The 15,713-nt window shown below is 38.4% G+C and overlaps 1 pseudogene; it reads left to right on the top strand.

The window, feature by feature from the left end:
• Positions 1 to 14,790: 14,790 nt before the first annotated feature.
• On the top strand, positions 14,791 to 15,713 carry LOC129489890 (olfactory receptor 5M3-like; annotated as a pseudogene).

Genomic DNA, 15,713 nt, shown 5'->3' with positions numbered 1-15,713 from the left:
TTAATCAATAACATAAAAAGAGACTTTCACATTAGATGTATTGGACTTTAAGCCTTAATTCTACTACTCAATAGTTCTGAACATTATGGAAATTATTTAACTCTGAAACATTGTAAAAAGGTGGATAATATATACAACTCATGAGAAGCAGTGCCTATGAGGCAGATAATATCCCCAAAAGTTACTATATATGGTAAAACTTTGTATATTATATACGCATATATACAATTCTATGAACAATACGTCCATACTGACTCTGTATACATATATGACAGGCTGGTGTGTGCATGTATGTTTGTGTGTATATGTATGTGATTATGTTAATTTGGCCTAGAGTTGTGTTTTCAGAACATTTTTTCCACATTCTTTTTTCCCACATTGACAAATCACATGGACTATTGTGTGCTAAGCATATTTATCTTAAATTAAATCACGTTTATTTAAATAAATCCGAAACTAAATTTTATATAGCCACTGCAAGTGATAATTCTGTGCCAATTGTCACAAATAGAAAGCAACAAATATTATATATTTTCAAATATTGAAAATATCAAAATGTCTGTGTGCTATACATAACAATCTCATATGATATTTTAGAAAATATTGGCAAAAATTGCTGTATTAGGAATTAATTAGAAGTCTTTGAAAATCACATTAGCTTAAGTTAGTTCAAGTTATCTTAAAACAGGTTTTATGGTTAAATTTAGATACTAATGTGAAGACATTAATATTATTGTGTTAAATTATGTATTTTTTAAAAGCATTTTTATATCTGCCTTACCCAATCTGAACATTATCATAAAAGCAGAAAGGAGGTGTTCTAAATGAATTACTGTCAAGGTACAAATTCTAGAGAAAAGGAATGAGCTATAATTATGACATTCAGGCTCGAAAGTTTATTTTGTAGAGGTAGCGTAAAAAGCAGAAAATTAATTTTGAAGCCAGAGTGAGAACACACTTATAATGACAAAATAACCATTTTTCTGATCATAGGCAATAAGGGTTGAACCTGAATTTGGCAATGTGAGTAGGATTTAAAGGCTATTGAATCATTGAAAAGAGATTCTACTGCCCTTCTACTGAAGCAGGATACTTCCCTGACGCCTTCACAGGACTCGCCATAGGGGTGCCTCATTTACTCAGCCTGCCACTCTCAACTCCTTGTGGGAGAAGCGCAGGAGTCAGCGACGCAGGAACTGGAGTGCAGGAGCACTGGGACCAGCTGGCTGTTTCAGTGCTGGTGAGATCAAACTCCATTTACTTGGACCCTGATGAATTCCACTCTTCATGGGAGAGTGCACAGGTGAACAGGTGCAGGAGCTGAAGGAACAATTTTGGGCACCAGCAGGAGTGAACTCTGTGCAGGCTACACAGCAGCATTCAGGCTGGGTGCCTGTGACACCTGAAGCCCCAGAGGGTGTGTTACAGTGCTCTTTTAGCTTCTCTTCCACGGATAGCTTAAGTGTTAACAGCTCATTGGGCCTGTGGCTTCCCTCCACCAGGGAGGGCAAAGGGCGAATGTGACAGCCCTTTGTATCCATAATCATGGCTCCCGAGTTCTTGTCCAGTGTCCAGGAAATATGAGGTCACACAAGTGAATTGAAGGATGGTAAATGCAGGGGATTTTATTGCCAGTGGAAGTGTCTCTCAGTGGGAAGGGGAGCTGAGAAGAGGATGGAGAGGGTAGGTAATCTTTCCCTGAAGTCCAGCCCACTCCAGCTGGATTCTTCTCCAAAGTTACACCATCAAGCTGAAGTCAAGCCACTTCCTTCTGACGTCCAGCTATAGTCCCCAACATCCAGCTGTTTATCCTCTCTGCCAGCTGAGTCTGGGGTCTTTATAGGCACAGGATGGGGCAGGGCTGGGCCATGGATAGTTTAGGAAAAGCAAACATTCCATCAGGAATACAAAGATGGAAGTTCTCACTTTGGGCCATGGTCTCAAGCTTTTCAGCTTGAGGTGGGAATTCACTAGGGACCTTCCCCGTCTGTCTAGAATTTTGCTGCTCTCTGTCCCCATCACTACTAGGTAGTATCCTAAATTGAGTTGAGGTATAGAAAAACCACAGTCCAAGAGTTGGATCAGTTTGAAGAGATTCCAGAGGAGAAAGAAAAAACAGCCCACCATCCTAGGCTTTGGATAAGGAGAGTAATAAAGGCTGATATAAATGACAGTTCCAAACTGAAGAGTAAAGTATTAGTTTCTTCAGCTGCTGTAACATAGTACCACACACTGAATGACTTAAGACAACAACAATGTGTTTTTGCACAGGTCTGGAGGCTAGAAACCCCAAATCAAGGTTTCTGCAAGGCCATCCTCCTTTCTGAACTCTAGAGAAGAATTTTTTGTTTCTTCTTTTAGTTTCTAGTAACCCCAGGCATTCCTTGGCTTGTGGCAGCATAGTAACGACCTCTGCCTCTATTTTCACATGGCTGTGTGCTATGGTTTCAATGTTGACTCCAAATCTCATGTTGAAATTTAATTGCTATTTTGATGGTATTAAGAGGTATGACCATAAAGAAGTGATTCTGTCAGGAAGGCAAAAAGAGTCAGTCTATAAAATATTTGAAGCAATGTATTCTGAGCCAAATATGAGTGACCATGGCCCATGACACAGCCCTCAGGAGGTCCTGAGAAGATGTGCCCAAGGTGATCAAGGTATAGCATGGTTTTATAAAATTTAGGAAAACATGAGACTTCAATTAATTTATTAATATCATCATTTAATTTTAGTGACATATAATTTAATCACCAATTTCTAAAAAATTCACAGATAAAATCCTACAAACATCAAATAAAAAAACCTTATAAATATATATACCTAATATACCCATAAAAGTAAAAATTAAAATTAATAACTTAAAAAATACAAATTGCCCTGGACCCTGAGACAGATGCATGCATCCTGGAGTATGTGCTAGAGGCATGGGATAAGTTTGGTGGGTCAGTGTGGTCTGTGTGTATTTCTGGGTGTGTGAGGTGTGAATCCCAGTGTGAGCAAGTAGGACACGAAATATTATGCAACTTACTGTATTTTCTACAGTAACTAGCAAAATACTTAATATTATATAATCATCAAAAATGCATTAACGACTAAGACACTGTGTTCGGTTTCAACCTATTCATAGTCTAGCATTACGAAACATGCACTTAAAATGAACTGTGATAAAATGTGATAGCTATGATATCAGCAATCTGAGCTAAGGGCTGTCAAAATGCAGGAGTAGAGATTATTAATTTTATATGGGAGCCTCCAGGAAGTGTTTAAGAGAAGACAACGTTTGCATAATTCAAGTAAGCAACTCTTGAGTTAAGTTACCTTCTTTCTATGTTGGAGAGGACTTTAATTAGGACTAGAATAAGAAAAGCTTACTTTCTTGCTATATGGAATGAGTCTTATCTGGATTTCTCTATGCTAAATAGATGGCTCTCACAGCTTATCACAGTAACTGATAACCACATTTACAACATAAAACCCAGAAAAATCACATGAGGCTATTTAGTGATTTGTAGACTGACCTTAAAAATTAACCCTAACACAATATTAGTACAGACAAAAATTATTTAATTTGCAAATGAAAAACAGTCTGTTTGGAGAATTGTAGGTTACTCTTCATAATGTGAGGCCCGTCCAGGCTCAGTGGCTCGTGCCTTTAATCCCAGCACTTTGGGAGGCCAAGGCGAGCAGATCAGGAGGTCAAGAGATCGAGACCATCTTGGCCAACATGGTGAAACTCTGTCTGTACTAAAAATACAAAAAAAAAAAAAAATTGCTGGGTGTGGTGGCACACACCTATAATCCCAGCTACTCAGGAGGCTGAGACAGGAGAATAGCTTGATCCAGAAGGCGGAGATTGCAGTGAGCCAAGATTCCATCACTGCACTCCAGCCTGGAAGAGCAAGACTCCATCTCAAAATAAATAAAGAAATAAATAAAATGTGACCTCTGTGGATAGTAAACTCCTGGCAATAGATAGCACAATTATTCTCTCATGCCAATGATTATTCTCTCTAGATGCACTCAGACCTCTAACTTTCACAGTCTTAACCAAAGTTCTTCAGTGTTAAACTACAGCTTCATTTTGTGCCTGAAACATCTCAACATTATTCTGAGAAGTACTTAGGAATATTTAGCTATATACCTCTTCTGTGTATCTAGTCATTGATTGAAAACTTGATCACTTTAACAATTTTTTTCAGTTAACAAATATTTTGTCAACACCTAACATGTGCTAAATACTGTTATAAGTACTGGGGCAGGGCTGGGACAATGCAGTCAATGGCCCTTTAATCAAAATTGTATTACCATGGAGAAGGAATAATGGATGTGAGGAGAAACCAGCAATTTTCTCCACAACTTAATGAACGAGAATCAACATTTTTTTTGTGTGTGTGGGAATGTAAATATGGGTGGTGTTAATGTAGTGCAGTGGGGAGGCCAGAAGAGGGAACAAGTTTGAGCTGTGGGAGTAAATTATCAGGCACCCAAGTAAAGTGATCAATTGCAAATGACACCAAAACAATCCACAATTTTCGGCTAATACAAAAAACAGATTTGTGTTCCCTTAAGTCCATAAAGACTATGATACAATGCATCATGTACACCATTTATGTAATGAAAAAGAGAGTATTTTAGGATTAGGAAATAAGAAATTTGGTCCCTTGCCTCGTAATGGTTATTTGTCGGACGAAAGGATGAGATGGTTAATGGTACAAATTCTGGAATCAGGAATCTAGTTCCTGATTCATTGAAAGTGTGACACTGATCAAGTCACTGAACCTCTGAAAGACTCAGTTTCTTGTCTATAAAATGAGAGTAATAGTAATTACCTCAGGGTTGAGTTACGATAATTAAATTAGCACAGTATCTGGTGTGTGCCACTTCAAAAATGCATTATTGTTGCTATTATTATTACTACTATTTGGAGTAGTATTTTTATTATTTATAAAATGAGGAAATCTAAGAAAACAGATTTTGTTTTCTGCTTTGATATGCTATAATTTTAATTATAGGAAATAACGCTTGACTCATCTTCCCTGGAAAACCCAAGTGGCAGAGAATGTGAAGTATAGAGCATGAAATTGATATATACAGTTTGAGTAACCCTATAAACAGGTTTAGTATGATAAAAATCCCCTCCCAAATTTTATTTAATTCTAGTACCCATTCAAAAAAACTGGAGTTGAGGGAATATAGTATTGTAGAAAAGTCAAAAAAAAAAAAAAAAAAACACAAACTCAACAGTTGGCTTTCTCTCTAGAGATGTACTTCCCACAGGGTCATTTCTAAGGAAAAAACCTTAATTGCTTTTTGCTTTCTAAGGCAAACAAGGGAGGCTTCTCCTTTGCACTTCTCCCAGTTTCTCTTTCGTCAGGTTGAAAGTGTTTGCCATTCCCATATATAGCACGCACTTTTCAACTCTGCATCTTTATTGGAGAGGTTTCTCTTCATTCTCAGGTTGGTGAAAAATTCATCTATCTGGAGTTGTTAGATGGAGCTTATATTGTAGATTTTATTTTCTTTTATGATTTACAGGAATCATAAAAGATTCCTGTAAATAAAATATTATTTTATGATTTACAGGAATGCATTCATGGTTTTATCTATTATGTTATGTGTGTAGGGTGTGAGAGAGATAAAAGAGATATTTTTTCAATAAAATTATATTATTTGATAATTACAAATGATTAATGGAGCACATCTGATAATTATTTTTTATATCTATTATGTGTTAATATGTAATGCCTCTTTTCATAGTCAACATAGTCAAACACACAATGAAATTGATATTATTCAGTCATATTGAGGAACAGGAAACTTAAAAACAGAACAAAAACCTAGAATAAAACATGTTCAGTTTTATAAAATAAGTCATAGAGCCTGGATCCAACCAAGGTCTGACAATAGAAACAGAACTCTTTAACTGGGATACTTTTTTGTTGTTGCTGTTGTTTTTGAGATGGAGTCTTGCTCTGTTTCCCAGGCTGGAGTATAGTGGCGCAATATCAACTCACTGCAACTTAAGCCTCCTGGGTTCAAGTGATTATCCTGTCTTAGCCTCCCAAGTAGCTGGGATCACGAGTGCACCACCACACCTGGCTAATTTCTGTATTTTTGTAGAGATAGGTTTTCGCCATGTTGGCCAGGCTGAACTTGAACTCTAACCTCAGGCAATCCACCCGCCTCAGCCTCCTAAAGTGCTGGGATTAGAGGCGTGAGACACCATGCCTGGCCTGACTGGGATACTTAATATTGCTTCATACCTGGTCTAAAAAAGAATCTATATTTATTGGTAACTTAATTTGAAATAGAGTAATTCAATAAGGGAAGGTTACGTGTGTATTTTTGATTTAGGTGGTGAGGAAATTCTCTAAATATTCGTGAGGTCCCCAATTCTCTATTTCTTTGTACACCTTGCACCCCCTAGGATCATATCGAGCCCCTAGTTTCCTGTAAGTTTACTATTGCTATTCACCTGGATAACCATCACTCAGGTCTCTTTGTATTTAGTTTATGGGGAGTACTAACAATGCCATCTTCTACATTCTTGTTTGTGCTGAATCATCCTTAGTACTACAGAATGAGATATGACTTTTCAAGTAAGAATCCCTCTATTGCCAGTCTTTGAAAATTACATAAAGAAGAATATTTCAGGCAGCTGCGCATAAACTGTTGAATCAGAAATCTGGAATTATCTGTTGACATGTCTGTAATCTCTGTTCAGTCATGAATCTAAGGATCTTAGAAACTATTTTAACAAAACTGTAAGAGATTTTGCACCCTATACATGAATGTATTCTAATGCACTTTATATCGTTTTTAGAACTTTAACAACTATTCATTTGTAAAAATTTACCCACTAATTAATGCCTCAAATTTTTATGAATTGAACCAAACCTCTAGAGCCATGTAGAATGTAATCTGTTTCAGTTAGTAATTTTCTCCTCTATCCATAGAAAAATGTTCTTTCCAAGTTTGGTGGTTGAAAACTTGGATTTTCACTGTGGATAAGTTTGCACTTATTTTCACTATGCAATGAAATTTACCTTCCTGCCTGCTTTCTAAATTTTCTGGTAACTGCTAGCCAGTAATAATTATAGATAAATTTCATCAACTTGTGGTTGAACATAGTTTAATACTGCAGATTACAGGAAGGGTCTTGGGAATAATCATTTGCTCTAGAGATGATATAGCCATCAGAAGGTATGAAACAGCCCCATGTCCAACAAATATATTGTCCTGCTGAAAGGCTATCTCAAGATTCTTATTAGATTGATTTGCACTCTTTGTTCTGCAGAATGTGAATATTCATTGACAAAATATCTAATTAATGGAATTTCTCTCATATATATATGAAAGAAATATATAAGCTATAAGTATGTGAGTATACATATAGGTGTGTGTATATGTATATACACACATATGTATAGACATATATATAGACATGTATGTGTGTGAGTGTGAGTGTGTGTGCATGTAAATTTGTAAGCTACATGAATGATGTGTACAGTAAATAACTTTACTAGGGAGACTGTGAATTACTAACAGATTTGACAGAGCACAAAGATGTCCCATTTGATGGAAGAACACTTGTGGATTATTCTCCGTTATATCTATTAACATCATGAAAAGCACTAGTTATATTTCTAATATACTTAAAACATAATTTGAGAAATATTTACTAAAAAATTTTTCAAATGTAATATATCCTATGTTTGAAAATAAATTTCCAAAATTTCAAAGAAACTTTCCACTGAATTCCCAAAGAAGAATAAATCCCTTCCTAAATTTCTGTCCTTATTATAACTCTGTAAGAATACATCCAAGTTTCAAAAAGTATTTATTTACATTAGTACCTTCATAAATGCTGACAGTAATCTGTATGTTTTACTTATTTTTGAATCTCTAAAACATAGAAGTATATGATATCTGGTGGATTATAATTTCATGTTAGAATTGGGAGTCCATATCCAGGATATGTTTATATAGTGTGAACGTGGGCAAATAATTCACCCTTTAACTTGACTCTGATGGCTACTGTCATCGGCTTTTTGTTCTTCACTTGAAAAGAATGCAAATATGAGATTAGATTAAAAATATTTTGATAACATTTTAGGCTGATGAATTATTTCATCATATGGCTTTTTTCTCTAACCATTGAGAATATGCTAATAATGAAAAAGAGATTAAGTTTAAAAAGCAGACTTGTTTAGTCCTATTACAAAAATAACTATAATCCCCCATAATTATCTTAAAAATATGAAACTCCAAACATGCCATTATTGGAAATGAGGGATATTTAGAAGTAATCTTGGAAATTTGACTACTCACAATACTTACTGCCAGTGTATTTCAGCCAGTAAACTTTGTTTAATGGTTATATAACAGGGACTGTCTACATTTATTCATTGTGGAGCCTATTACATAACAGGCGCTGAGAAAAGATTTGCTGAAAATAATAATGTTAAAGTGTGATCATAGATATTATATAAAAGGAGCACAGATAAAGGTATAAATTAATAAATAAAAAATCCTAATTTTTTATTTTATTTTAGTTATTATGCAGATTTGTAGGGTGGAGCCAAGATGGCCGAATAGGAACAGCTCCGGTCTACAGCTCCCAGCCCCAGCGACACAGAAGACGGGTGATTTCTGCATTTCTGCTTGAGGTACCGGTTTCATCTCACTAGGGAGTGCCAAACAGTGGGTGCAGGACAGTCGGTGAAGTGCACTGTGCACGAGCTGAAGCAGGGCGAGGCATTGCCTCACTCGGGAAGGGCAAGGGGTCAGGGAGTTCCCTTTCCTAGTCAAAGAAAGGGGTAACAGATGGCACCTGGAATATCGGGTCAGTCCCATCCTAACACTGCGCTTTTCCAATGGGCCTGGAAAACGGCACACTAGGAGATTGTGTCCCGCAACTGGCTCAGAGGGTCCTATGCTCACGGAGTCTTGCTGATTGCTAGCACAGCAGTCTGAGATCAAGCTGCAAGGCAGCAGTGAGGCTGGGGGAGGGGCGCCCGCCATTGCCCAGGCTTGCTTAGGTAAACAAAGCAGCCAGGAAGCTTGAACTGGGTGGAGCCCACCACAGCTCAAGGAGGCCTGCCTGCCTCTGTAGGCTCCACCTCTGGGGGCAGGGCACAGACAAACAAAAACTCAGCAGGAACCTCCACAGCCTTAAATGTCCCTGTCTGACTGACAGCTTTGAAGAGAGTAGTGGCTCTCCCAGCACACAGCTGGAGATCTGAGAATGGACAGACTGCCTCCTAAAGTGGGTCCCTCACCCCTGATCAGCCTAACTGGGAGGCACCCCCCTAGTAGGGACAGACTGACACCTCATTTGGCCGGGTAATCCTCTGAGACAAAACTTCCAGAGGAACTATCAGACAGCTGAATTTGTGGTCTCACAAAAATCCACTGTTCTGCAGCCACCGCTGCTGACACCCAGCCAAACAGGGTCTGGAGTGGACCTCTAGTAAACTCCAACAGACCTGCAGCTGAGGGTCCTGTCTGGTAGAAGGAAAACTAACAAACAGAAAGGACATCCACACCAAAAACCCATCTGTACATCACCATCATCAAAGACAAAAAGTAGATAAAACCACAAAGATGGGGAAAAAACAGAGCAGAAAAACTGGAAACTCTAAAAAGCAGAGCACCTCTCCTCCTCCAAAGGAACGCAGTTCCTCACCAGCAATGGAACAAAGTTGGATGGAGGATGACTTTGATGAGTTGAGAGAAGAAGGCTTCAGACGATCAAACTACTCTGAGCTACGAGAGGAAATTCAAAACAATAGCAAAGAAGTTAAAAACTTTGAAAAAAAATTAGATGAATGGATAACTAGAATAACCAATGGAGAGAAGGGCTTAAAGGAGCTGATGGAGCTGAAAGCCAAGTTTCGAGAACTACGCGAAGATTGCAGAAGCCTCAGTAGCAGATGCGATCAACTGGAAGAAAGGGTATCGCTGATGGAAGATGAAATGAATGAAATGAAGAGAGAAGGGAAGTTTAGAGAAAAAAGAATAAAAAGAAATGAACAAAGCCTCCAAGAAATTTGGGACTATGTGAAAAGACCAAACCTACGTCTGATTGGTGTACCTGAAAATGATGAGGAGAATGGAACCAAGTTGGAAAACACTCTGCAAGATATTATCCAGGAGAACTTCCCCAATCTAGCAAGGCAGGCCAACATTCAGATTCAGGAAATACAGAGAACGCCACAAAGATACTCCTCGAGAAGAGCAACTCCAAGACACATAATTGTCAGATTCACCAAAGTTGAAATGAAGGAAAAAATGTTAAGGGCAGCCAGAGAGAAAGGTCGGGTTACCCACAAAGGGAAGCCCATCAGACTAACAGCTGATCTCTCAGCAGAAACTCTACAAGCCAGAAGAGAGTGGGGGCCAATATTCAACATTCTTAAGGAAAAGAATTTTCAACCCAGAATTTCATATCCAGCCAAACTAAGCTTCATAAGTGAAGGAGAAATAAAATACTTCACAGACAAGCAAATGCTGAGTGATTTTGTCACCACGAGGCCTACCCTAAAAGAGCTCCTGAAGGAAGTACTAAACATGGAAAGGAACAACCGGTACCAGCCGCTGCAAAAACACGCCAAATTGTAAAGATCATCGAGGCTAGGAAGAAACTGCATTAACTAACGAGCAAAATAACCAACTAACATCATAATGACAGGATCAGATTCACACATAACAATATTAACGTTAAATGTAAGTGGGCTAAATGCTCCAATTAAAAGACATAGACTGGCAAACTGGATAAGGAGTCAGGACCCATCAGTGTGCTGTATTCAGGAAACCGATCTCAGGTGCAGAGACACACATAGACTCAAAATAAAAGGATGGAGGAAGATCTATCAAGCAACTGGAAAACAAAAAAAGGCAGGGGTTGCAATCCTAGTCTCTGATAGAATAGACTTTAAACCAACAAAGATCAAAAGAGACAAAGAAGGCCATTACATAATGGTAAAGGGATCAATTCAACAAGAAGAGCTAACTATCCTAAATATATATGCACCCAACACAGGAGCACCCAGATTCATAAAGCAAGTCCTGAGTGACCTACAAAGGGACTTAAACTCCCACACAATAATAATGGGAGATTTTAACACCCCACTGTCAACATTACACAGATCAACGAGACAGAAAGTTAACAAGGATATCCAGGAATTGAACTCAGCTCTACATAAAGTGGACCTAATAGACATCTACAGAACTCTCCACCCCAAATCAACAGAATATACATTTTTTTCAGCACCACACCACACCTATTCCAAAATTGACCACATAGTTGGAAGTAAAGCTCTCCTCAGCAAATGTCAAAGAACAGAAATTATAACAAACTGTCTCTCAGACCACAGTGCAATCAAACTAGAACTCAGGATTAAGAAACTCACTCAAAACTGCTCAACTACATGGAAACTGAACAACCTGCTCCTGAATGACTATTGGGTACATAATGAAATGAAGGCAGAAATAAAGATATTCTTTGAAACCAACGAGAACAAAGACACATACCAGAATCTCTGGGACACATTCAAAGCAGCGTGTAGAGGGAAATTTATAGCACTAAATGCCCACAAGAGAAAACAGGAAAGATCCAAAATTGACACCCTAACATCACAATTAAAAGAACTAGAAAAGCAAGAGCAAACACATTCAAAAGCTAGCAGAAGGCTAGAAATAACTAAAATCAGAGCAGAACTGAAGGAAATAGAGACACAAAAAACCCTTCAAAAAATTAATGAATCCAGGAGCTGGTTTTTTGAAAAGATCAACAAAATTGATAGACCGCTAGCAAGACTAATAAAGAAGAAAAGAGAAAAGAATCAATTAGATGCCATAAAAAATGAAAAAGGGGATATCACCACCGATCCCACAGAAATACAATCTACCATCAGAGAATACTACAAACACCTCTATGCAAATAAACTAGAAAATCTAGAAGAAATGGATAAATTCCTCGACAAATACACCCTCCCAAGACTAAATGAGGAAGAATTTGAATCTCTGAATAGACCAATAACAGGTTTTGAAATTGTGGCAATAATCAATAGCTTACCAACCAAAAAGAGTTCAGGACCTGATGGATTCACAGCTGAATTCTACCAGAGGTACAAGGAGGAACTGGTACCATTCCTTCTGAAACTATTCCAGTCGATAGGAAAAGAGGGAATCCTCCCTAACACATTTTATGAAGCCAGCATCGTTCTGATACCAAAGCCTGGCAGAGACATAACCGAAAAAGAGAATTTCAGACCAATATCCTTGATGAACATTGATGCAAAAATCCTCAATAAAATACTGGCAAACCGAATCCAGCAGCACATCAAAAAGCTTATCCACCATAATCAAGTGGGCTTCATCCCTGGGATTCAAGGCTGGTTCAACATATGCAAATCAATAAATGTAATCCAGCATATAAACAGAACCAAAGACAAAAACCACATGATTATCTCAATAGATGCAGAAAAGGCCTTTGACAAAATTCAACAACCCTTCATGCTAAAAACTCTCAATAAATTAGGTATTGATGGGGCATATCTCAAAATAATAAGAGCTATCTACGACAAACCCACAGCCAATATCACACTGAATGGGCAAAAACTGGAAGCATTCCCTCTGAAAACTGGAACAAGACAGGGATGCCCTCTCTCACCGCTCCTATTCAACATAGTGCTGGAAGTTCTGGCCAGGGCAATGAGGCAGGAGAAGGAAATAAAGGGCATTCAATTAGGAAAAGAGGAAGTCAAATTGTCCCTGTTTGCAGATGACATGATTGTATATCTAGAAAACCCCATTGTCTCAGCCCAAAATCTCCTTAAGCTGATTAGCAACTTCAGCAAAGTCTCAGGATACAAAATCAATGTACAAAAATCACAAGCATTCTTGTACACCAATCACAGACAAACAGAGAGCCAAATCATGAGTGAACTCCCATTCACAATTGCTTCAAAGAGAATAAAATACCTAGGAATCCAACTTACAAGGGATGTGAAGGACCTCTTCAAGGAGAACTACAAACCACTGCTCAATGAAATAAAAGAGGATACAAACAAATGGAAGAACATTCCATGCTCGTGGGTTGGAAGAATCAATATCGTGAAAATGGCCATACTGCTCAAGGTAATTTATAGATTCCATGCCATCCCCATCAAGCTACCAATGACTTTCTTCACAGAATTGGAAAAAACTACCTTAAAGTTCATATGGAACCAAAAAAGAGCCCGCATCACCAAGTCAATCCTAAGCCAAAAGAGCAAAGCTGGAGGCATCAAGCTACCTGACTTTAAACTATACTACAAGGCTACAGTAACCAAAACAGCATGGTACTGGTACCACAACAGAGACATAGATCAATGGAACAGAACAGAGCCCTCAGAAATGATGCCGCATAGCTACAACTATCTGATCTTTGACAAACCTGACAAAAACAAGAAATGGGGAAAGGATTCCCTATTTAATAAATGGTGCTGGGAAAACTGGCTAGCCATATGTAGAAAGCTGAAACTGGATCCCTTCTTTACACCTTATACAAAAATTAATTCAAGACGGATTAAAGACTTAAATGTTAGACCTAAAACCATTAAAATCCTACAAGAAAACCTAGGCAATACCATTCAGGACATAGGCGTGGGCAAGGACTTCATGTCTAAAACACCGAAAGCAATGGCAACAAAAGCCAAAATTGACAAATGGGATCTAATTAAACTAAAGAGCTTCTGCACAGCAAAAGAAACTACCATCAGAGTGAACAGGCAACCTACAGAATGGGAGAAAATTTTTGCAACCTACTCATCTGACAAAGGGCTAATATCCAGAATCTACAAGGAACTCAAACAAATTTACAAGAAAAAAACAAACAACCCCATCAAAAAGTGGGCAAAGGACATGAACAGACACTTCTCAAAAGAAGACATTTATGCAGCCAAAAAACACATGAAGAAATGCTCATCATCACTGGCCATCCGAGAAATGCAAATCAAAACCACAGTGAGATAACATCTCACACCAGTTAGAATGGCCATCATTAAAAAAGCAGGAAACAACCGGTGCTGGAGAGGATGTGGAGAAATAGGAACACTTTTACACTGTTGGTGGGACTGTAAACTAGTTCTACCGTTGTGGAAGTCAGTGTGGCGATTCCTCAGGGATCTAGAACTAGAAATACCATTTGACCCAGCCATCCCATTACTGGGTATATACCCAAAGGACTATAAATCATGCTGCTATAAAGACACATGCACACGTATGTTTATTGCGGCACTATTCACAATAGCAAAGAGTTGGAACCAACCCAAATGTCCAACAACAATAGACTGGATTAAGAAAATGTGGCATATGTACACCATGGAATACTATGCAGCCCTAAAAAATGATGAGTTCGTGTCCTTTGTAGGGACATGGATGAAACTGGAAAACATCATTCTCAGTAAACTATCGCAAGGTCAAAAAACCAGACAACGCATGTTCTCACTCATAGGTGGGAATTGAACAATGAGATCTCATGGACACAGGAAGGGGAACATCACCCTCCGGGGACTGTTGTGGGGTGGGGGGAGAGGGGAGGGACAGCATTAGGAGATATACCTAATGCTAAATGACGAGTTAATGGGTGCAGGAAATCAACATGGCACATGGATACATATGTAACAAACCTGCACATTTTGCACATGTACCCTAAAACCTAAAGTATAATTAAAAAAATAAATAAATAAAAAAATATAAAAAAAAAGAAGATTTGTAACTCATATGGATGTAGAATTGAGAAAATGCTCAATTTCACCGATGTGACAGAGTTCATTCTTTTGGGGCTAACCTGCCGTCGAGAATGGCAAGTTCTCTTCTTCATCATTTTTCCTGTGGTCTACATTATCACCATGGTGGGCAATATTGGCATGATGATGTTAATCAGGGTCAGTCCTCAGCTTAACAGCCCAATGTACTTTCTCCTCAGTCACTTGTCATTTGTTGATGTGTGGTTTTCTTCCAATGTCACCCCTAAAATGTTGGAAAACCTGTTATCAGATAAAAAAAAATTTCTTATGCTGGCTGTTTAGTACAGTGTTTCTTCTTCATTGCTCTTGTGCATGTGGAAATTTTTATTCTTGCTGTGATGGCCTTTGATAGATACACAGCGATTGGAAATCCTTTGCTTTATGGCAGCAAAATGTCAAGGGTTGTCTGTATTCGACTGATTACTTTCCCTTACATTTATGGTTTTCTGACGACTCTGGCAGCAACATTATAGACTTATGGCTTGTACTTCTGTGGAAAAATTGAGATCAACCATTTCTACTGTGCAGATCCACCTCTCATCAAAATGGCCTGTGCCGGGACCTTTGTAAAAGAATATACAACGATCATACTTGCCGGCATCAACTTCACATGTTCCCTGACTGTAATTGTCGTCTCTTACTTATTCATCCTCGTTGCCATTGTGCGAATGCACTCAGCAGAAGGAAGGCAGAAGGCCTTTTCCACATGTGGGTCCCATCTGACAGCTGTCATCATATTCTATGGTACTCTGATCTTCATGTATCTCAGACGTCCCACAGAGGAGTGTGTGGAGCAGGGGAAGATGGTGGCTGTGTTCTATACCACAGTGATCCCCATGTTGAATCCCATGATCTACAGTCTGAGGAACAAAGATGTGAAAAAGGCCATGATGATAGTGATCAGCAGATCATGTTAA

The sequence above is a fragment of the Symphalangus syndactylus genome, chromosome 1 (assembly GCF_028878055.3).
Source record: "Symphalangus syndactylus isolate Jambi chromosome 1, NHGRI_mSymSyn1-v2.1_pri, whole genome shotgun sequence".
Classification (NCBI taxonomy): Eukaryota; Metazoa; Chordata; class Mammalia; order Primates; family Hylobatidae; genus Symphalangus; species Symphalangus syndactylus.
Note: the sequence above shows the minus strand (reverse complement) of the source record. Positions and strands in the feature narration are given on the sequence as shown.